A 22,532-nucleotide genomic window follows, 5' to 3' on the forward strand; every position below is an offset into this window, starting at 1 on the left:
CACTAAGTAGTTTGCTGTTCATTTGGCCCGCAGTCCTGGTACAGGATCCAGTCTAACATTGTGGCACGGGGCTTTGGATTCCATTATTGGCCAGAGTCATTTTCTGGAGGAAATATATCATCATCCTTTTGATTTAAAGGCTGAGCGTTCCCCAGCTGGAGTTCCTACCTGTCACAGGATATAGGCTTGGCTTGCTAGTGGCAATGGTAGTTTATATTCCACTAACTCTCCTTTTTCTACTGCCACTGCTTTTTGGAAATGGTTGATATAAAAAAAAAGAAGAAGGAAAAGAAAAAATGCAGGGACCATCCTCTGTCATGCTCCATCTGGCCCTGCTGGGTATTTGGCCGTGGAGACAGCACATACGTTTGGTGAACGGATAAGGAATGGAGAATTCACGATATTAATAAGAATCCTCTGTTCTGCAAAGCAGAAATCCTCCAGGTTAGCATCTAGCTTACTAACTACCCACGTTGGAAGGGGCTGAGATAAAATCAGTGGAGAAAATGAAATAGACATAAATGACTATGGTCTGTACTTGGAATTAAAGATCTGAGGGGGCACCTAAAGACGCAGGTTCTTAGCTGCAGTTGTTGACTGTCTAGTGGTGTAAATGAATAGGGCATGGTGCTGCCCGTGAAGGGTCCCGGCCTTTAGAGGAATCTAGACTCCTGTAGACACATCCCTAAGATGGTGTGGTACGAGTCAGTTCATAAAGCTCCATGGACAAAGTCTGTCTCCTTTAGTCTGAAGTAACTCTAGACCAGTGGTCGGCAAATTGCGGCTCGAGACCCACTTGCGGCTCTTTGGCCCCTTCAGTGTGGCCTCCCCGCAAAATGCAACGTGTGGGCGCGCACATACAGTGCAATTGAAACTTCATGGTCCATGCGCAGAAGTTGGTTTTTGGCCTGGGCAAGTCATTTTGAAGAAGTGGCGTTAGAACACTCAAGGGGCCAAAGAGTTGCATGTGGTTCACGAGCCGCGGTTTGCCGACCACTGCTCTAGATGTTTTTACTGGTGAGGACAACAACAATATCCTGTTGGAAATTTTGATGAAATTAACATTCTTACCTGGAAGAATGGTAATGTTTCTATAATAAGGAAGGATGGACTGAAAAGAAAATTCTAAAATGTAACTCTTGAGGCTTTTGAGTGCTTGGTTCTCAACTGGAGAGATTATTTTTTTTATTTTCTATGAGGACTCTAGTCATAGCTAAATGAAAAGTACAAACTGTATAGATGAGGGTGTGTGGCTTTAATTCAGAATCTCTGGGTTGCATGAAACTTTGACACTTTGCTTTCGTAGGCCTTGTCCTCCATAAAAAATAATAAAAATTGTATTTAATGATGGTGTTGGCATCAAGAAAATATAATCTAAGGTGATCCTAATGGATAAGTTTACCTCTATCCGTTAGGATGAGGCCTGGCCAACAGCAGCCTTTAAACCTCCACTTGGTTGAGAATCATTGTACTTTGAGAGTTACCCACTAACCTATAAGAACCTTAGGACTAATTTCTGGAGGTGTCTGCCTCTTCTGCTTCCTCCAACTTCCAGTTGCCACCCACTCTCCATCTGAAGGACACCTGGTTTGGGGACACGGCAGAATGGGTATACTAGTAGGATTGCCAGATTTAGCAAATAAAAATGCAGGATGGCCAGTGGGATTTGAATTTCAGACATATTTATATGCGGGACAACTTATGCTAAAAAGTATGCATTATCTATCTGAAATTCAAATGTATCTGGGCATCCTGTATTTTACCTGGCAGCTCTGTGAGCTTCCTTTATTCTTGGAACCGAGTTGCTTTTCCCTCCTAAACTGCTCTTTCTGGTTAATGTGCCACCACGAATTCAGTGTTTATAAAAGAATGCTCTGCTGACGATTAACAGGAATCACTTGAGAGTTGCGTGGCCAGAGAGGTTTTCGGTAAGGCATGTTCTCTTGGCTTCTAATGGGCATCCTGAGTGTCCATGGTGGCAGGAGCATGTCCCAAACTCTCCAGACCACTGACTGGTTTCCTTTCTTTCTGGAGTTTCTCTTTGGGGATCAAGCCTGCAACCCAGGCATGTGCCCTGACCGGGAGTCTAACCGTGACCTCCTGGTTCATAGGTTAACACTCAACCACTGACCCACGCCAGCCAGGCTGATTCTGAGTTTTTAAAAATGTATTGAAGCATTGTTTAACATCGATTTGTTAACAAAATTTGTTAACAAAAGCATTGTTAACAAATCACAGCTTCAGTTATGTTCTTAAGTTAATAGATTAGAGTTGATATTGTTTCACATTTTTGCTTTCTAGTAGTGGCCATCTGTTTCTGAGGGTCAAGAGTCATTTCTTCATATTTTGGCAAAAATGCTCTTCTTTTCCTCTGCCACTTTCAGTCTACATCCACCCCTGCAGGATAGGCTAGACCCAGGGCCCAGTCCTGGCTGCTCAGGATATTCTCTCCCCTGGATGCAGTGATTACTTGGGCATCAGGGTGGGACTCCTGGAAGCCCAGTGAGAGTTAGCCCTAGGCTTTGGATAAATTACTAGAAAAAGGGACTTCCTCTCCACCGAGGCTGCTGAGCTGGACCAGTGCTGGCCTGGAGCTGCTGGTGTCGTCCTGGCTACTGCTGAGGAGATGCTGATTGACAGATGGAGAGGGGGCAAGATACAGCATGGGGCATGTGCCTGATGTCATTTTGAGCACCTGGATCAAGCAATGCCTGAAGCAGTATCTACCCCAGACTTTTAGTTATGGGAACAATACATTCACTTTTTCTAAAAAAAATTCTGGTTTGAGTTTCTGTCACTTACCACCAAGAATCACGACAAACATGAGGTACAGAAATGTCAGAACTGGAGATGAGTGGTGGTGGCATTGCACAGGTGGCCTCTTGGTAATACCAGTCATACTCAAGGTCCCTTCATTGGTACCTTTCCCCAGACTGTGCCCAATGCCTCCTTATTGGTACCCAAACGGCTCCAGTTGCCATGAGGAATTGTAGGCTGCTGACACCTGTCTGTCTTCTCTTCTGGACTGCGATAACCCCTTTAGGAGGCTACTTATTGAGGGGTTGGGGAGGCTTTTATTTGGTGCTTACTGAGTTTAGGGTCTAGTGGGTGCTTTTTTTCAATATCTAATTGTCACAATAATCCTATAAAATACCTATGCCTTTTTAAGTTGTACCCACATAGCTGACTTGTAGCTCTGTATGTGTGTGTCCGGGGCCAACTCTGTAACTAATTCTTCAAATTTACTTCCCTTTAGAGCATATATTAAAACTCAGTATCGACTCAATCAATTTTGGAAAACAGGGTGTATAAACTTCTTCTCTAAAAGACTATATAGTAAATATTTAAAGTCTTTGCAGGTCATAAAATCTCTTTTCTATCACAATGTGAAAGCAGCATAGACAAATATGTAAACAAATGAGCTACTGTATTCTAATCAAACTTTATTTGTGGACACTGAAGTTTGAATTTTGTACAGTTTTCACATGTCACACAATATTGGTTCTTCTTTGGTATTTTTAAAAAAATATCCTTGCTTCTTGGCCTGTACAAAGACAGATGGTGGGCTGAATTTTGCCCATAGGCAGTAATTTGCATACCTTGGTTTAGAACATACACCCATACTTTACAATAGGAATATAATGTGAGCCACATATATAATTAAAACTTTTCTGATATCCATAGTAAGAAAAGGCAAAATGAAACAAGTAAAATTAATTTTGGTAATATACTTGACTTCCTCCAATATAACCAAAATATTACCAGTTTAATATAAAAATTCATTACTGATGAATTTTACACTAGAGGCCCAGTGCATAAAATTTGTGCACAGGAGGTGGGGGGTTCCCTCAGGCCAGCTTGCACCCTCTCCAATCTGGGACCCCTTGGGGGATGTCCGACTGCCGGTTTAGGCCCTCTCACTGTCGACATCCCTCTCACAATCCTGGATCATTGGCTTCGGTTGCAAAGCCCCAATCTCCGTTGTAGCAAAGGTCATGTCGTATATAAAGCTAGGTGGTTGCTGGTCCTTAATACCACTTACCTGAAGTCTCAGCAGGCACCAGACCATAGGGCTGTATCTCTGCACAAACCTGTTTTTACCCCCCTTGCAGGTCAAGGCTACGCTGACCTTCACCCACTACGCAGTAGCATGTTCCCAGTCTGTAAGGGAAATCCGGGCTTGTTCTCACTCTCACTGCCTCCTCCCACCTTCCCCCCCCCCCCCCCCGCCACCACCACCACCACATCCACCCTCTTAAATTCCATTTTACAACACACAAAGCACGATAGCCTTTGTTAAAAAGTTTAATGTTCTTAATTAGTTGAATCAGTTGGGCTAATTAGAATACCAATTAGAACTGGCAGGGCTATCGCTAATTTGAAAGTGCTGTGCTGTTAATCGCTATTAAACCTTATAGTTTGTGAAAGAAACGGAGAGGATGAATTCACAAAATAGGGTTTTAAATGTTAAAGGTCTGTGGTCAGAAGCATCCCGCAGTCAGGGAGTATTTATTCCAGGGATTCCAGCCCCAGAGGGGAGGGGAATTGCTGCAGACCTGGGCCAGCAGGGGCCTAAGTGCCTTTTCAAAACAAAAAACGTTAAAAGTCTGCATTTTACAAAAATAGCCAAATGGTTTAATTCACCTAATGGACTAGTGATCTGGAATGATTCTTTTAAAAAAAAAAGAAAGAAAAAAAAAATGAGTGCTTAAGTTACCAGGGTACACAAAAGTTTCTGCTGTTCAGGAAGCTGGGTGTCCCTTTGGGGCTTTAACGTGCTAACTATAAGCAGCAGCCTGGCCATTAAACCTCTCTTATTTCTGGTCACTGTTTGAACGGACAGGGGGTTGGGCATGAAGACAGCCTCAGAGTGGAAGAAGCTGTGCTAGGACTGCTGGAGGACATGAGTTCCATATTGTCCGCGTCTCATTTGGAGATGACTAAATGGATAAGCACGTCCTAATTTGTGTTTTCAGACTCGTGTAAAAACCACTCCTTGTTTTCTCCACAAGCAAATATGGAATGGACAATTATAGCCGTTCTTACCGTACGTTTTCTGAGATACGGCTTGATTTTCCCTCTCTCCCAGTGATAAAGACAGAAGGTATTGCTATCCATTACCGCGGCTGGTATCCTCTCAATATATCTGTGATTCATTTCCAGAGGATAAACTGTGCCGTTTATAGAAAGCAAATATAAAGATATATTTCAACGTATGTATGATGGCACTGTTAGGAAACAAGGCCTCCCTCTAGATGTGAATTGCTTTGCAAAGGATATAAAAGTGTTCAACTCAATTGCTGCCTCAAATCTTCTTGGAGGTAAGTGGAGAATAAATTTAAAGCAGACAGATGAACAAATAAATAAGTGAGAGTGGCTAGCAGCGTTGTATTTTTACATAAAAATTTGTAGGGGAAAAAAAAAAGCAGTTGATGATCTGGAGCTTGCTCCCAGTGTTTCTCGGGACCCATGGTGACATCTGTATAGAAGTTATGGAGTCACATTAAGTTCCAGGTGTTTTTATTCAATTCTATGACTCCTTGATCAAGAGCCAGCCTTATTCTCCCCATTTTGCTAGAAGCCAGCCCCCGGGGACAGGAGAAGACACCGCTGGAAACACGTGATTGGGCTCTATTAGCAAAGACTGTGTAAGCGACAGCAAAGCAAACAAACAAAACAGTACTTGATAACTCATCAAAACAGACTTATTTCCTGTCATTTGAGATTCAAATAGGACATTAAACCTTTTGCCTTGCCACTAAATTTTTTCGCTTTTTTTTTTTTTTTTTTTTTTTTTACCTTCCTCATCAGGCCCAATCTTTTTCAGAACTACTAGTTAAATGTTAGCTTTAGGTTAAGGTTAAAAATTATATCCCAGCCCTCACTGGTTTGGCTCAGTGGATAGAGCGTCGGCCTGCGGACTGAAGGGTTCCAGATTCAGTTCCAGTCAAAGGCATGTACCTTGGTTGCGGGCACATCCCCAGGGGGGGTGTGCAGGAGGCATCTGATCGATGTTTCTCTCTCATCAATGTTTCTAACTCTCTATTCCTCTCCCTTCCTCTCTGTAAAAAATCAATAAAATATAAAAAATTATATCCCAGCTACTTATTGAAGTTTTATTTTTAGCCTATGTGTGAAGAATAAGAAAGTGCATGTGATCTTTTTGTAAAATGCTAAAAAATTAAGTGCCAGAGATTCTTCTAGAAACATCAAGAGAGGGAAAAACCAAACTAATGAAGTGCAGCCGCCAAATAAGACTTTAAGGAGGGCTGTACTGACGCACTGTTCTTTTTCTCTCATCTTTGACTGCATTTTGAGTTACCCATTTCCTTGCATATGTTTCGTAGCTGCTTTTTTTTTCTTTTATGCAAATCTCAAAGTGAATTTATCCTGTAGTCAAACCATAAATGCCTTCCTAAATTCATCCATGCAGTGAGTTAACAAGCATTTGTTTATTATCTACTGAGTATCAGGTAGCGGGCCAGGCTGTGGGATACAGAGACGCAGGTAAGACACAGCTGTCAATCTAGGAAGTGAGTGGAGGGGAGAGAGAAATGGTTGTAATACTGTCCGGCAAGCACTGTGCCAGGGTCAAGAACAAGGTGCTTCAGAAGACAAACAATGGAGCAGGGAACTTGCTCTGTGGGCAGAGTTGGGGAGCTGAGGTCTGGGTGAGGTCTGTAGGACAGGTAGGACCACTATGGGATTGCTACCCCTGGAATATGCAATGCAGTGGCCCTGGTTTAAGGTTTGGTGCTGATGGGAGGCATTTGATATATATATTTTTTGAACCTGGAAAACATAATGCAAAAGCAAGAAATGGGACAAATCAAAGTACAACTCTGATGTAAGATGCAGGAATGTTTCCTTTCTAGAATCCTTCCAGTACCCAAAGACAGGAGTTGACCCACAACATAACTGTGTGGCTCATAGAGCTATTTCATAAATTAGCAAGCCTCAGTGGTGATTTTCATCTACAAAGAAACTATAGGATTGAGCCAATGTAACATTTTCAAAAATTCCTTTTGGCATTTACGAAAGCTATGCCATTACCTGGAAAAGCGATGTACAATTTATTTCGGTTTTGCAAAGGTGGTTAAGAAAACAAATGAAATAATTTTATTTCCCTTTTGGTTTCTACCCGAGACTGAAAGGATCCCTCATTGCTATGAAAGCATTCGCACCAGGTCAGGCTGTCTGCCATAGCCTTGCGGATCCTTACCCTGAAAACACGTTTAGTGAAGTCAACTCAAGACACTATTTCTCATTCACCCCGTTTCCCCCACCAGAGAAGACTGTGGACAAACCCCTCTTTTTCCTGCGGGTGCTCAAAGCCTGTTACTTGACGGCTGTGCATCTGCACGCCTGTGTGCCTGTGTGTGCGTTTGCTGCCTGTCTGCCCTGTGCCATGTCGTTCTGCAGAAATGGATTCACGCAGTCAGCTAGATGGGAGAGCTCTGAGCCCAGCTCTCAGCTGGAGGAACAAAGCGGCTGCAGGCAGGGGAGCCCCCGGAGGGAAGGTAGTCTCCCCTTGCAGTCCCCTGAGGGTCCCCATCAGCAGGAGAGAGCTGTTTTGACAGAACCACTGAATTGGGTGCAGAAGTCCGATTCCTGGGACATCAAGCCAGGACAGATGTTCTGCTCGCCCACCAATAACGCAGGCCGCTCTGCCTCTGGGGAGCAGGCGGCTCGGGGCCTGCGGTGCAGGGCTCCGGAGTGGGTCGGAATCACTTGCTGTAGGCAAAAGGGCAAGGAACATTGAGTCGTGGAAATGGAAGCGAATAATTTATTATTATTTTTTTTAAGTTGTGAACCCTTGATGTCGGGCCCCAGATAGTGGCGCACAGTCTCCATTCCTCGAACAAAAGAAACACACATGCTTATTCCACCCTTTTCCGCCTCATCTGGCAGCCGCTTTCTGGTCCAGCAGACACTAACATCTAATGAGTCAAACTTCTCATTTTCAGACTAATCAGTCGGCTGCACTAATTGCAAATGCAAATATGCAAATTTATATTAATTAATTACTCTGCTAATTAGTTCTGCGGTCTTTTTTTTTTGTGGTAATAAATCATTGTGCAGTGGAAGGGAAACAAGTCCTGTCCCATTCCGCTCCACATAAAAATTTAATGTACACATGGAAGAAAATGTCTTTTACAAAGACGACACCCCGGCTTGATCACAGTTCCCACTGCCCGTCCCCTCCAGAAAGGAGCCAGCGCAGAGGGCTCGCACCCCCTCGGCAAATGCCATCACGGAGGTGCCTGTTAGCAATTTAATGATCACATTATGAGCTTCAGGAAAAGCCGGTTTGCTGTGTGTGCTGCGGGCTGTGACACGAAGCTCCGCCGTTCACCCACGTGGCGGCGGAAAGCTTATCCCTAACGTGAGTGCAGAGAGAGGGGGGTCGCATCTCTTTGCTGAAACACCATAGCATGGGACCCAGCGTGTTCAGGGGATTTGTCATGATGGTTGCGATTTTAAGGCGAAGTTGGCACCTTGCTTTCCCTGCTCTAGAATGAAAAGTTTTATCATTCCGGTTTCCAGAGGCCTTGGAGGACGCTACCGTGGGGGAGGGGCCTGCCAAGGAGGGGGTGAGGGGGAGCTGGGAAGAGAGGAAACTGCCTTCCACAATGTATAAGAGCGATGATGCACACTCAGACTTATTGACTTCACGCATTCTTCCTGGAAATCTACTGTGCTCTCAGTGTACCCACCGTGGGGGGGGGGGGGGGGGGGAGCGGAGAGAGTGACATCTCAGTGACATACTAAATCATTCTCTCCCAATTAGACTGTGAATTCTTTTTTTTTTTTTTAATTGTGTTTGTTTATGAGAGAGAGAGAGGGAGGGAGAGGGAGAGGGAGAGGGAGAGGCAGAGAGAGAGAGAGAGAGAGAGAGAGAGAGAGAGAGAGAGAGAGAGAGAGAGAGAGAGGCATCATCTAGTTGTTCCCTTATTTATGCATTAATTGGTTGATTCTTGGATGTGCCCTGACCAGAGATTGAACCCATATCTGGATGGTGCTCTAACCAACTAAGCTGCTCAGCCAGGCCTTAGGCTGTGAATTCTTCGAGATGAAGAGGCTATGTGTGATTTAACTCTGTTTTCCCAGTTCTTTACCGGGATGGAATATTCAATAAATACTTGCTGACGGAATGAATGAATGGCCTCAGGCCTAGTTGAGGTGACAGTAACTGTTACTCATATATAGTCTTGCCTTTGTTATGGAGTAGGTGCCATGTGATGGTCAATGATTAGGAGGTGAGAGGAGGGAGCCATGGCGGTTAAGATTTAGATCCTCACGTGTTAAATGTCCCTTCATTTCCTTCTTCTCACAAAGAAATTTCTACTTTAATCCTCATACTCTTCCCTCTCTAGTATGCCTTCTCCATGTGGGGTTTGATGTTTGAGCAACAAAGAGGAAACTGCTCTCATTACAGCTGGACAACTTGCACTCAAGCCCTGGCTCACCTATTGGCTGGTGTGTAATGTTGGGCAAACCATGGAGTTGGCTTCTTCATTGGGAAATCAGGAGTGATGGGTTCATCCAGGGCACTGTGGTGGAGGCCAGGGCTTTGCCATCAGGAGTTCGACACTCACTCCTTGCCTCTCCACCGCAACTGCTCTCTCTATGACTGCAGGTCTTTACTTTTTATCCTTTATAAAAATTAGTTATCATTGAATTTCATGAAAAATTGAAATGGAGGATGCATGTACATGCTACAAAATGCAAAGAGTACACAAGTGATTAGGTAAAAAGCAATGTTCCTTTCTTGACCCAAAGTCTCCCTGCCTCTGCACCTCCCCCCTCCACACACATACAAGGGCAATCACTAATTCCTGTATTTCTTATTTCTCATATACTGTTAGCAAGAACAATGTCGCTCAATAGTATGGACACCATAAATGCTTATTGATTGACCGGTGGGCCCAAAAGTGCTGTCCATGCTTGGGACAACCCCATCTTCCCCAGTGCTGCACACTTCTCTTAGTTTCTATTTTGACCTGATCACAATTTACAAATTATTTTTTCAAAGATAAAACACAATATCCGTCTTTTGAACATCCCATGGCTTGTGCTGAATGATAAATAATTATTTGGAAGAACCCTCCAAACGGCTGGTCTCAGAAGAGCCTTGAGGCATGCTGTGGGTTTGCATGGAGGGGAGGACTATCCTTCCATTCTGCAGGGTGTGTGGCTGTGCATGTGGGGCACAAAGAGGAGACTGGGCTGAGAGCACCAACTATCTTAGATCATCCTTATATATAAAGAGCCAGGATCCATGATGACCTAATCGTGGTGGAATTCAGTCTTGGGTCCCGGTGCCCTGTGGTGGGAGTCAGTCCTGGGCTCTGCCTGCCCATGGTGCAGCAGCAGGAGGGAGCTGTGGAAACAGAGCTATGCTGCCATTGGACTGCCCTCTTGGTCCCTCCTACTGCCCACAGGCTCAGGGGAACCAGAGCCATGCTGCGATCTGGGAGTCTTAGTCCCTCCCGCTGCCCCCCCGGGCTCCTGGGAACCAGATCCATGGTGTGATCAGATTGGCCTCTTGGTCCCTCTGGTCCAGGGAATCAGAGCCATGCTGCAATGGGACTGGACCCTACCTGAGGGGTCCCGAATTGTGAGAGCATGCAGACTGGGCTGAGAGACTCCCACCCCCAAGTGCACAAATTTTCATGCACTGGGCCTCTAGTCTGTATATATAAAAGACTAACATGCAAAGTGTCTCCTCAGGAGTTCAATAGCTTACTATGACATGCGCTGACCACCAGGCTGTGGCTCGGAATGAGGGAAGGCCCAGCCAGCAAGTGGAAGGCGGCCCAAATTGGCCCTGATCACTGGCCAGGCCTAGGGACCCTGCCTGTGGGTGAATTTTATGCACTGGGCCTCTAGTAGACTTATAAAAGGGAGTAGTGAGGCAGGTTTTAAGAATGAAAGGGTATGGCTCAAAATCTGGAGGACTAAACCTTCAAAATTCCATCTGAAAGAAAAAAATGAATGTTAATAAATGCTTCATGAAAGGGAAATGGAAAAAAACAATATAAACATATTCCTTCTGATAATTAAATCAAGAAACCTATGCTAAATACTAGATGTATGTTGCATATTTGAGCCACACTTTTCCAGAAAAAGCATTTTTAATAGAATATTTTCCTAACCAGTGTTTTAAATAAGAAATTATTGGGTTTTGTTTTTGGTCTCACATTTCTTGGCAATCAGCTGCAGTTAAGGATGATGTTAATGAGTTGAGGTCGAATGTTTTATGGGCCCAAATGATTGATTGACTTTTTATAAGAAACTTTGTGCTCTACACCCACACTGTAGCCACCTCTCTTGAAAACATGTGCCACTGCATGTGAGAATAAATATATTTTAGGAAAAACAATTTAAAACACATGCCCTTTAAAAGCAGATTTTATATTTATGTGTTAGGAAAAAGAAGAATCACCCCTAATCACCCTTACAATCTAAAGACGACTACTGCAAACATTCTGGGCTATACCCTTCCAGACTTTTATCTATAGCCACATCATCTACATTCATTCATGCTTCTCTACATTTCTAGAGTTTGCCAGATGCTCTCACTGAACCAGTTGCTTAAGGCTTCTTCTGATTGGTCAGTCAGTGCCATTTAAGTTGATAAATACTTTGAGTATCACCTGGTACATGTTTAACAAAAGTAGAGTCAACCTCTCTCCATACTTTTTTTGGGGTGTGTGTGTGTATGTGCGTGTATGTGTGTGTGTGTTTGTGTGTGTGTGTTTGTTGTTTATTGGTGCCATTTCCCTTCTCCAAATGAACATCACTTTTATGGGTGCTGAGTACTCAGTTGTAGGAATGAAGAGTCCACATTTATTCAACTAGTCCTATGCTATGGGACATTTTGAATTGTTTTCAACTCAATCTCTTTCATATTTATGTCATCCTATTTTGTTTTTGTTTTTGTATTGCTGTTGTTATCTTCTCCTGAGGATATTTTGTCCATTGATTTTTTAGAAAGAGTAGAAAGGAGTGAGGAGAGATGGAGAGAAAAAGAGAAAGTACGTGAGACATAGACATTGATTTGACAGAGACACATCGATTGGTTGCATCCCAACTGGGGCTGGGGATTGACCCTGCAACCCAATTTGTGCTCTTGACTGGGAATTGAACCCAAACCCTGGTGTGATCAGATTTTGTGCACCGGGCCTCTAGTATGATTATAAACAACGTGAAAGTCAAACCCCGGGTTCCTCCTCTAAGGGTGTCTAAACAGCATGACTAGCAACATGCTAGGAGAGGAAAGGTCACCCCTGGGATAAGGTCCCAGCCTATCATACCTGTTTTCCTAGTTTTTGCCCATTGCTAGGCACCCAGGACTTTATACCCTGTGACATTCATATCTGGCTTATCGTTCCTGCTCTGCTCATGCCTGTTTAACTGCCTCCTCTATCAATTTTGCCCTCCAACAGGCCAAGTGTAAGAGAGAGGCATGGGGCCCATAAGCTGCCCTTGTAGAATCATTCATAAAAGCGAGGTTTGTTCTCATGGCCAACCCTCGACCGCAGGCCGCACTCTTTTCAGCCTGGAGGAGTTTGTGAGGTTCTGCTGGTATTTACATTCTCTGTAGGAAAGTACCTCCTTTTGCAGACAGAAATTTCAACTTGAGTATTCCATTCTTCAATCTGGACTGGGTCAACATTATGTCTGCCATATATTATATGGAATCCCTTGTCTATAGCTGATAGATCTTCACCTTCTTTTATTTTTAGGGAATTTGTACATTTGGGCAATTAAATTATTGGAATACTGTCAAGGACATAAATGCTATGACAAATTCCACCAATAATCTTGTTGGTGTATAACGCAGAAATGTCTGAATGAACAATTCAGTAATCACCATGGTCCATCATATCTGTGATGTGACCCATTTTCCCCTATATCAGTGGTTCTCAACCTTTCTAATGCCATGACCCTTTAATACAGTTCCTCATGTTGTGGTGACCCCCAACCATAAAACTATTTTGTAATGTAAATATCTAAATGTAGTTGTAATGTAAATATCTGTGTTTTCCAATGGTCTTAGGCTCTACAGCAGCGGTTTGTCTAAGACCATCGGAAAACACAGATATTTACATTATGATTCATAACAGTAGCAAAATTATAGTTACCAAGCAGCAATGAAAATAATTGTATGGTTGGGAGTCACCACAACTTGAGGAACTGTTTTAAAGGGTCGCGGCATTAGAAAGGTTGAGAACCACTGCTCTATACAGACATTCAGACTTGGAATTTTCTTCTTGACATTTGGCATCCTAAAAATAAAGACACCATCCACAGATCATGAAGATCAGGTCCCCCCCCCCCCCCCACTCCAACCCCCCCTCCTTCCCCGGCCCTGTCCCAAGCTCTTTCAGGCAGAGGTACATTTAAATGGGCTGCTCTTTCTGGGGAGATCGGCTCGCCAGGTCACCAGACCCACAAATGTGTATTCACATTTTGGTGGCGGCCCAGCCTACAGGGGCCCAGCCCGAGGGATGCGTGGACCCCTGGTGTTAGCAAATGGTTTCCCCCCTCAAATCTTTAAACTCCACAAGTTTGCAACCATTAATTCTTAAGGGTTTTGACAAATCTCCTCAGTTAAATATTAAATAATAAATATGGACCTGATGGTAACAGGGCTTTATGAAGTCTGTTTGAAGTGTCCTTTAAAATATTAAATTCAAATAAATGATTGAATCAGAACAAAGGCTATATCTTAAGACAAATTCAGCCAAGTCTCTTTAACCTTTGAGCTTTCAACACAGATTATAAAGCCAGGGCCCCACTGAGCAAATCGAAATGGGAGTTTGGAAGCTGGTCTTGTAAATACAGGTAACCCATACCTGGCCTTGATCTGCCTTTGCCATTTTGGGGGAGAGATTTTGCTGCCTATTGTTTGATAAGAATGTGGTTCTTTTTTTTTGCTTACATTCAAAGAAGCAAATCTTTGAAAATGCTAGCTTTGGGCACTATGTTTATTCCTCGCCAATGTATTCCATATGAAATCTGTTCTGCCTATTATATCTACCACATTTGGAGCTCTGGAAAAAAAATCTGTTTCGTATCTGCCCTTTGCACTTAGCTTATTTTGTTTGACGCTTTTCCCAAGTTAGCTGTCTGTAAGCAGCCTTGCCTCTAGGCAGGCGGTCAGTTCTAGGGAAGGGGGAGTTGGGGAGACCACCCTGCACCTAGGGGGGCTGTGGGTTCCTGGCACCTGGATAGGGAGCAGGTAAAGAAGCTGGGGTCAGAAGATCCTTCTCCTTCCTCCCTCACCCCGTGCCAGGCTGGTCCGGCACCCATTATCTCTACTCGTGGGTTTGGCTCAGCCACCATGTCTCCATCTGTTCCTCCCACTTCCTCGCCTCGGAGCAGCCTCCCACAGTTCCCGATGGAGTCTGCCCAGAACAGTGACTCCATACACCCCAGCTCCCCAGAACCAGAGGGCGGCCCCGCACCAGAGGGCACGCGGGTACAGAACCTGTTGACATAGGACCTGGGTCTCACACCAGGAGCGATGTCTCAGAGACAGAGACGCCCACCACACATCTCTGCAGGAACACTGTGGGCTGCAAAGGCATCTGAAAGCAGCAGTGTTGGGACTCCGGGGTTTCTCCAATTTGCTGCAGTGGAGGAGGCCTGGGGTGTCCGTGCCCACACCTGAGCTCAGCACAGGATGGTGAGTCACAGCCCTGCGGCCCAACCTCCTTTTGGTGTAGAACCCTTTGCTGTCCCTCACCCTCACTGTGCTCCACATGGGAGCGGGGACCTCCTTAGCTTCAGGAATAGACAAGGAAAGCCATTAGCGGAGACAGGAAAGGTTGGGAGTTTTCCAAACCAGTGAGGGTTGAAGATCTGGAGAGAAGCCTCCCTTGGGAACCAGAAGCAGAGGCTCACCTTCCCCTATAGGAAAGAGAAGCAGCATCGCGGGAGGCAGCTCCCACATGGGGACCAACCCTCCATGGAGCCTCGTTTGAAGCCTGCTTGAAACGCAAACTTCTCCCAGGAATAGGATGCAGACTGGGACCTCATGCCTCTTTCCTGATGGTGTTGGACTGTTTCAAGGCCCTGCCTCCCGCTCCTGAATGTCCATCCTGTTCAAGCCACTAGGGGTCCTCCTTGGTTTGCTCAGGACAGAGCCAAAGCCAGCCTCTGAGATGGAAACCACCAGAATGAAGCTTCTATTGGAAATATCTGCCCTTTCATGCTGTGTAGTCTTAGACAGGTTGCTCAGGGCCCCTGCGCCTCAAAATGCTCGTTTTTTCAATAGGAAGAGGAAAGGATCAAGAGTGCTGCATGGAGTGAGGACCTACTGTGTGCCAGACATAGTTCTTTTAGTTGGAATTCCTCCAGACAAAGCCTGATACCAGGACTTGGGTAGCGGCTCACTGGGAAGTGTGGATCATAGCGAGCAGGAGTGAGCGTCAGGGGAATGTGACCAGAAGGAGGAGAGTCAACATAAGGGTACGCTATGGAGGGGCTGCTGAGGACTGCAGGGGCTCCATTCCCGCGGACCTCCTCAGAAGGAACAGAGTGCCCCCCAGAAGTGTCCAGAAGGAAAGGAGGCTGGGGCATTTACCCACTGGCTCCCACCCACCTGGCTTGAACGTGGCCCCTGAGGGTGATGCACTTCTGTACAGAGCGGAGAAGGTCCGGGGACAGAAGGTGCAGGCACAGTAATATGTCTGTGCTCTTACTACTGAGCTAATGGACACAGACAGACATTGTCTCCTGAATATTCAACTCAATACCATCTGACCTATCTTTTTAAGACAGGTAGGAATTAGAACTGATTTTGGTTGAATAAGGTGTCCTGAAGCTACGCTCTGTAACCCCGTAGGTCTACACCTCAGTAGGTCTACACCTCAGTAGGTCTACACCTCAGTAGGTCTACATCTCAGTAGGTCTACACCTCAGTAGGTCTACACCTCAGTAGGTCTACACTCTAACTTGCTAGCAAAGAAGAGCCTTTTCCCTCCAAGAAGTAAAATTATCCTAGTTCCTCCCAAGGTTGGAGAGCAACATGGTTATTCAAAATAATCACTTATTTTATTTGCCTTGTACAACAAATTGAAGGCCATTTTAAAACTGTATTTAAGCTACCAGCTTCGAGATGAACTTGTATTATGGTGCCTTGAAGCAGAAGAGTTTGTGTTAAAGTTTATTGTTACTTAAGTTGCTTCCCAGAGGTGCAGCAACTGGGAAGAAGCATGCATGTAGGGAATGCATTAAAACAGTCTACTCTGCATCGGGCACAATAATGCCAAACATATACTGACTCATTCATTCATTCATTCGATCCTATTTCAAAATAATTATTGAACACTAATTCTTTTTCTTTTTCTTTTTTCTTTTTTGCTAGGCATGCTGTGACAATAGATACTTTTCTCAGCATCCATATGATGAGCTGATAATGTCCCCATCCATCCCTGGGAGAGTCTAGTTCAGATGGTCCCTGATGCCAGAAGCATTGAGTGGAGAAGTTTCTAAAATAATATTTGGAATAGGATTACCAAGCAGGGTCAAGACAAAGGTGAGACAGTCACCTCAGGGGTGCATCATCTGGGATGGAAGAAAAAAAAAACATGTTTTTCTTAAGTCCTGCACTAAGTGTTTTGATTACTGAGTGTGTGTGTGTGTGTGTGTGTGTGTGTGTGTCTCCCCTTAAATTACCCACCCAAGGCGAGGGCCTCACCTTCTTGGTCCTAGCCCTGTTCCTGGCACCAGGAAAACCTCATGGCCACCTAAAGGAGTAGAAACTCTGGGGTGGTTTCTCCAGCCCTGCTCCACGGGGCTCCTGCTGGAATGTATTTTTCTAGGGATGAAGCAATTCACCCCCCAGTAACAGATTCTAGACTTAATGAGTCAGGGGAGAGATAGAAGAGTGATTTTAATTTTACCATTGAGTCAAGGACTCACATCAGTTCTTCCCAAGGATCAGGTGTGGGATAAAGAAGAGGAACAAAGGTGTCAGAGTAAACGCGTCACCCTGCAGGGGAGAAAATGCCCAGGCAGGGAACACTGGGACAAACCAGACAGACACATGTGTGCTACAGTCCAGGTCGATCCCAGCTGACAGGCGTGGCGGGCCCAGAGCTTCACGGTGCTGGCCGCGCGGCAGCCGTTTCCCTGTCAGTGCATAAGGTTTCTTTCTGGATCAGGAGCCAAGGACACAGCTTTGTGCTTCCTTCAAAACACAGCCAGTTTTCCTGGGCAAGAAGAGGACATTTAGGTAAGGTGACCAGACGTCCTGCTTTCGGTGGGACAGTCCCGATTTTTAACAATTTGTCATGCGGTGTTTTTAAAATGCCACGGGACGCGGGACAAATTGTTCAAAATCGGGACTGTCCCGCAAAAAGCGGGACATCTGGTCACCTTACACTTAGGGGTACTATGAAGAACATCTGCCCGTGACGAAGCAGGGTTGAACTCAGAAATCAGTGCCTATCACATCATTTTGAAATCATATTACTTTCCAGTCAAACTGGTCCGTCTCAGTTCTTTGTCTCCAAAAAAATTTGCTAGTACTGAGTTTTAAGTTGCTAAGGTTTTGAAAGGTGATTCTTGGTAAATATAATGTTTATATCTTCTAGTTGAACTTATTGGGGTGACATCGGTTAATAAAATTACACAGGTTTCAGGGGTATAATTCTATAGCACATCATCTGACTATTGTATTGTGTGTTCACCACCCATAGTCTAGTCTCCTTCCACCACTATTTGTCCCCTCTCTACCCTCTTCTCCCTCCCTCACCCCCTTCCCCTCTGGTGATTACCATGTTGTTGTCTATGAATTTTTGTGTGGTTTTTTTTGTGTGTTTATTCCATTCAAACAAATTGAAAGAGACTCAGATACAGAAAGCAGACTGACAGCTGTCAGAGGGGCATGACTGAGTGAAAAGGTGAAGGGATTAATATTTACACTTAAAAAATGTGTTTGTGATATATGCCCCTCTAAAAAAATGAAAAAAAAATTTCATTTCATTGTCCCATGTTCTAATCAAGAGACTACTTAACATAATCGGTGTCTACTAGTCAACCAGTCTAAACATAGAGTATTATGGAGACAACCACAAGTTCTGTGTTGGTAATAGAAACGCACTATTTGCTGTCCCTACCATTCACAGCGCTGTACAATACAGGCAGAGCCTGAAAACTTGAACACAGAAATCCAAGCTCAGCCCTTACCTCAAGATTGAAGCCCATTTAAATTCCAAGAATAAGTAGCTGACAACGATAATTTTCATAGATTAACATTTTTCACCTGGGTTTTATATTTCTGGAAGAAATATACACTGCATTGGTTATGCATTGATCAAACTTTTATTGTGCCAGCTGTACTTCATAGACCTGAAAAAGTGATTCAAGCAAAACAAAAGAGAACATAAAAGCACAACTCTAATGGTTTTAAATCCCAAAGAGGCAATTACAAGTTTGATTCCAGTGATGCAGCTGGACTCCATTGGAAAACCAAACACCTTATCCATATTAAGCAGTTATGGAGGCTAGGGCTCAGGATGTAAATAATAAATCTGTACTGCAGTCATTTTCACAAAGTACAGCCCTTCTAATAAGTGGAAAGAATGCGGTAATAAATTTCACACTAATTCATGTGCAAAGAAGAATTTTACCGAGTTCAAATGTGTTGAGGCAGGTAAAAAAAACACACATACAAGTGAGGTCTGAAATAACTAATCGTCGGGATAAAACAAATGAGAAAAGATTCGAATCGTGTGCACAGGATTGGATTGTAACTCCTTAACCACTTGGCGCTGGGCGCAGCCTAATGCAGCTTTTTGTATGCATGCTGCCGCTCTGCCTCTCTTTAAAAGAAAAATGAAAGTAAATGGGCATTGTGCTGCTTCCTAAATTAATTCACAAAAGCCTAGGACAAGACACTCCTAGAACTAATTATTGCATAGCTTACAGTATCTTCCTCGTCCTCAGTTTTTAGAGACATGAGAGGAGTAAAGCATTTATCCAGGACGCCATTGGGATTAAGCGTGCTGGCCGGGGTTCCTCCAACACCCCTCTGTGTGCTTCAGATATTCACATTAATTCGTTCACCTGCCAAACGGTTAGTGTTGATTACATGGCAGGCGCCAGGGATGCAAAGAGCAGAAGGCACTGCCCCAGCCTCAAGGTCCCACTGTTTAGAGGGGTGGAAGGGAAGGCACATAGATATTCTCTGTAAAAAAAAAAAAAGTAATTGCTATCATAGGAAAACTCAGGGTGGGGTTGCAGAGAATGGCCATGTAGCGCTCTGTCTTAGGAAAAGCATTTCAGACAAAGGCTCAATAGAAGGAGACTTAAGTAGTTTTAAGCAATCTTTAGAAAGCTCTCACTCCAAATCTCACTGTTTATAACTAATTAGGGTGGTTGGTCCGTTTTTCCTCAATGAGCCATTTACAAAAATCAAATCCAGTTCTTACCAAGAAAAAGAATCCGATGATTACCATAAAGTAAAATATAAACTTGGATTTCTTTCTCATGCCAAAATAGAAATGTATTTAAAAATTAAATGTAGGAATCAAAAAGTTAGACTTTTTTTAAAAAAAAAAATATACTTCTATTGATTTCAGAGAGGAGGGAGAGGAAGAGAGAGAGAGAGAAACGTCAGTGATGAGAGAGAACCATTGATTGGCTGCCTCCTGCATGCCCACCATTGGGGATCGAGCCCACAACCTGGGCAAATGCCCTTAGCTGGAATCGAACCTGCAACCCTTCAGTCTGCAGGTAGATGCTCTATCCACTGAGCTAAACCAGATAGGGCAAAAGTTAGACATTTGGAACAAAATGTGTGATCATGTTTTATGAAGTTGGAATAGGAAAAATATTATCAGTTCTCAAAAAGAACAACAACAAACAAACAAAAAAATCACAAGACCTAAAGGAAGAGAGAGATAATTTTAATATTAAAATAAAAATTTCCTCTTCATCAAAAGGCAAAAAAAAAATCTGAGAAGATAGCCCACAGACTGGAGAAGATATTTCTAACATGTATAAGCAATAAATACAGAATTAGCACCAGAATATATGGCATTTACAAATCAATAAGAAGAAATGAAAAGGTAGAAACCTGGGTAAAGAAACGAAGAGAAAGAAGCACATGAAAAGATGCTCAGTGTGCTCAGCAATCAAGAAAAATGCAAAGAAGACCACAGACCCTACACCTGTCAGATTGCCAAACACACAAAAAGCCCGAGGTTGTAAATTCTTGACAAAGATGTGGGAACACAGCGACTCTCACATACTATACTGCTGGGGGGAATTCTCAAGGGGCACAACCACTTTGAAACCCAAAACAGCAAGTCCAGTGAGGATGGAGAAGTGCCTGCAACAATGCCTAGAATGGTACAAGCTGAGATGTGTCCCTCAAAGAATTTTCTTCCTGGGGCTTTGGACAGCTGAGGGTAGAACTTCATAAGTGAGGATATTATGGGGCCGGGGGCTGAGATGTAAAGGGAGCTCAGGGAAGGGGCCACGATAGATTCATTTTATCATTTGCTCACGTCCAGCCCGGCCAGTTGGTACCTAAAGTCTGCAGAGCCAACTGTGATCCCTCCACAGCACGTAGACCACAAAGGCTGGCATATGCTTTGATGGTCAACTCCTGTTTCTCACAGACTCTGATATGCTCCTCCGCTTGCCTAGCTGCTTCGGAATGCCGGGTAGAATGACTGTTCTCTGCTGTCTGACTTGGAATGGTTGGGTCATGGGATTAAGTTTTGCAACGTTTCACTCCACAGGGCAGCATCAAATACTGACACCTCGTTTCCTGTGGCGTGTTCTTTGTAGCTAATGGTCTTGTAAAGCTAAAGTGCTTGAGGAGAACATCTCTGACATGGCTGTACCCTATGACTGTATGAACATACACATTGCAGGTATGCACACATGGTGCCAGGGCTGATCTTTGGGAATGTTTCAAACTTAAACGGAGCTGCTTCTCTTCACATGAAGGTTGTGTGAGCCGGAAGCCTCTTATCTCTCCCCTCTAACGTGGTGGACCTGGTCTGCAGGAAAAGTTAAGGAATTCCCTGAGCTCTAAGTTAAGGGATCACCTAAGCTCTAAGGCAGAAAAAATGATTTTATTATGTCCCCTTCCTGGGATAATCGATTTAAAGGACTGTCGTGGCTTTAAAAGGTAAAATTTTGTGTATATCTAGAATATCAACCAAAAGCAGCGTTTTAAGAACAATGGGGAGCATAGTTTTCAAATCCAGAATGAGGTTAGGCACACGTTATATTTCTAAACAAAGACGTTTTATTTATTAAAAATTAATAAAATAACACCTGAATAAAGAATGAGGAAAAAGCAGGCAATGTGAGGAAAGAAGAAAGGGAGGGAGGGGCTGTCATGTACAAAGAAACACTTTCCTCTGAACATCTGGAACCACCTCGGGTTCACGGTCTCTGTCAGAGTGCAGCATGGAAACCTGCGGAGGCCACGCAGCTCAGGACTAGCTTTTGGCCAGGTCTTCTGTGTTCAGTGACCATCCTTAGAATAGTTACCATGTGCAAGGCACTGTGTTTGCTTTTAGAGAATGCTATACTTGACATCTAGTTCAGGTTTTCGAATATAACTCTCAAACAACATTTGCGTTGGGCAGAAAGGATGCCTTTTCAAACAATACAAAAAATGCTCGTGCCAAAAAGATTTGTACTGAGTTATCTTTCTAGATGAGAGAAAATTTTGTGATGTCTTATTCTGCCTCCAGGTGTTTGTGGCTGAAGGAGATGGTTTGGATAAGAGCATTCATTACAGGATTGAGGTGTGATTGTTGGCCAGGAGACAGAATGGAAACAATATAGAGAACAATACAAAAATCAGGCTGGTCTATATAGAGTTTGAGCCCATAAAAATTCATGAGAATGTTCATGAATGAATCCAAGAGGTGTCAATGCATTTGGATCAGCTCTGTCTCTGATCTATAGTGCAATTATGTGATGAAATGAGTATGGGGCAGGGGAATATATATTCACAAGATCTGACCATTTTTAGTGACCTGGAAGCCATCTTCCTTGGAGTTGAACTGGGGTGAGGGAGAGAAGACAGGCAGGAAACAGATACTGAGGTGTGGGAGATTCAGAGAGGTAGCGATAGGTACCTGGCAATAGTGATTCTGGAATAAAGGCCAAGAGAAGGATGTCTCCATCCTGGCAGTACTGGATGCTTTCTATCGTACCAGGGGATATCACCACAGAGGTGGTGATCTTGGTTGGTTGTCTGTAAGCTGTGGCACAGTGCTCTGCCCCCCCCAACCCCCTTCCATGCATCTCTACAAGGATGCCACACAAGCAGTCCTTTGAGGAAGTGTAGCAGTCAATACAAGGAAAGAACAGAAGAACAAAACCTTTTCTTCCTCCAACTCTTCTAACTATGAATCTTCTTCCTTCCAAATCATCCACCCTCTTCCAAATTCTTCACTTCAGGAGTACACAGAGCTCCGAACTGCATCCTCCCATTCATGTTGGCCTTCACTCCAAGGGTCGTATTGATTTCATATTGAAAA

This window comes from Pipistrellus hanaki (assembly GCF_964339955.1).
Source record: "Pipistrellus hanaki genome assembly, chromosome: 10".
Taxonomy (NCBI): Eukaryota; Metazoa; Chordata; class Mammalia; order Chiroptera; family Vespertilionidae; genus Pipistrellus; species Pipistrellus hanaki.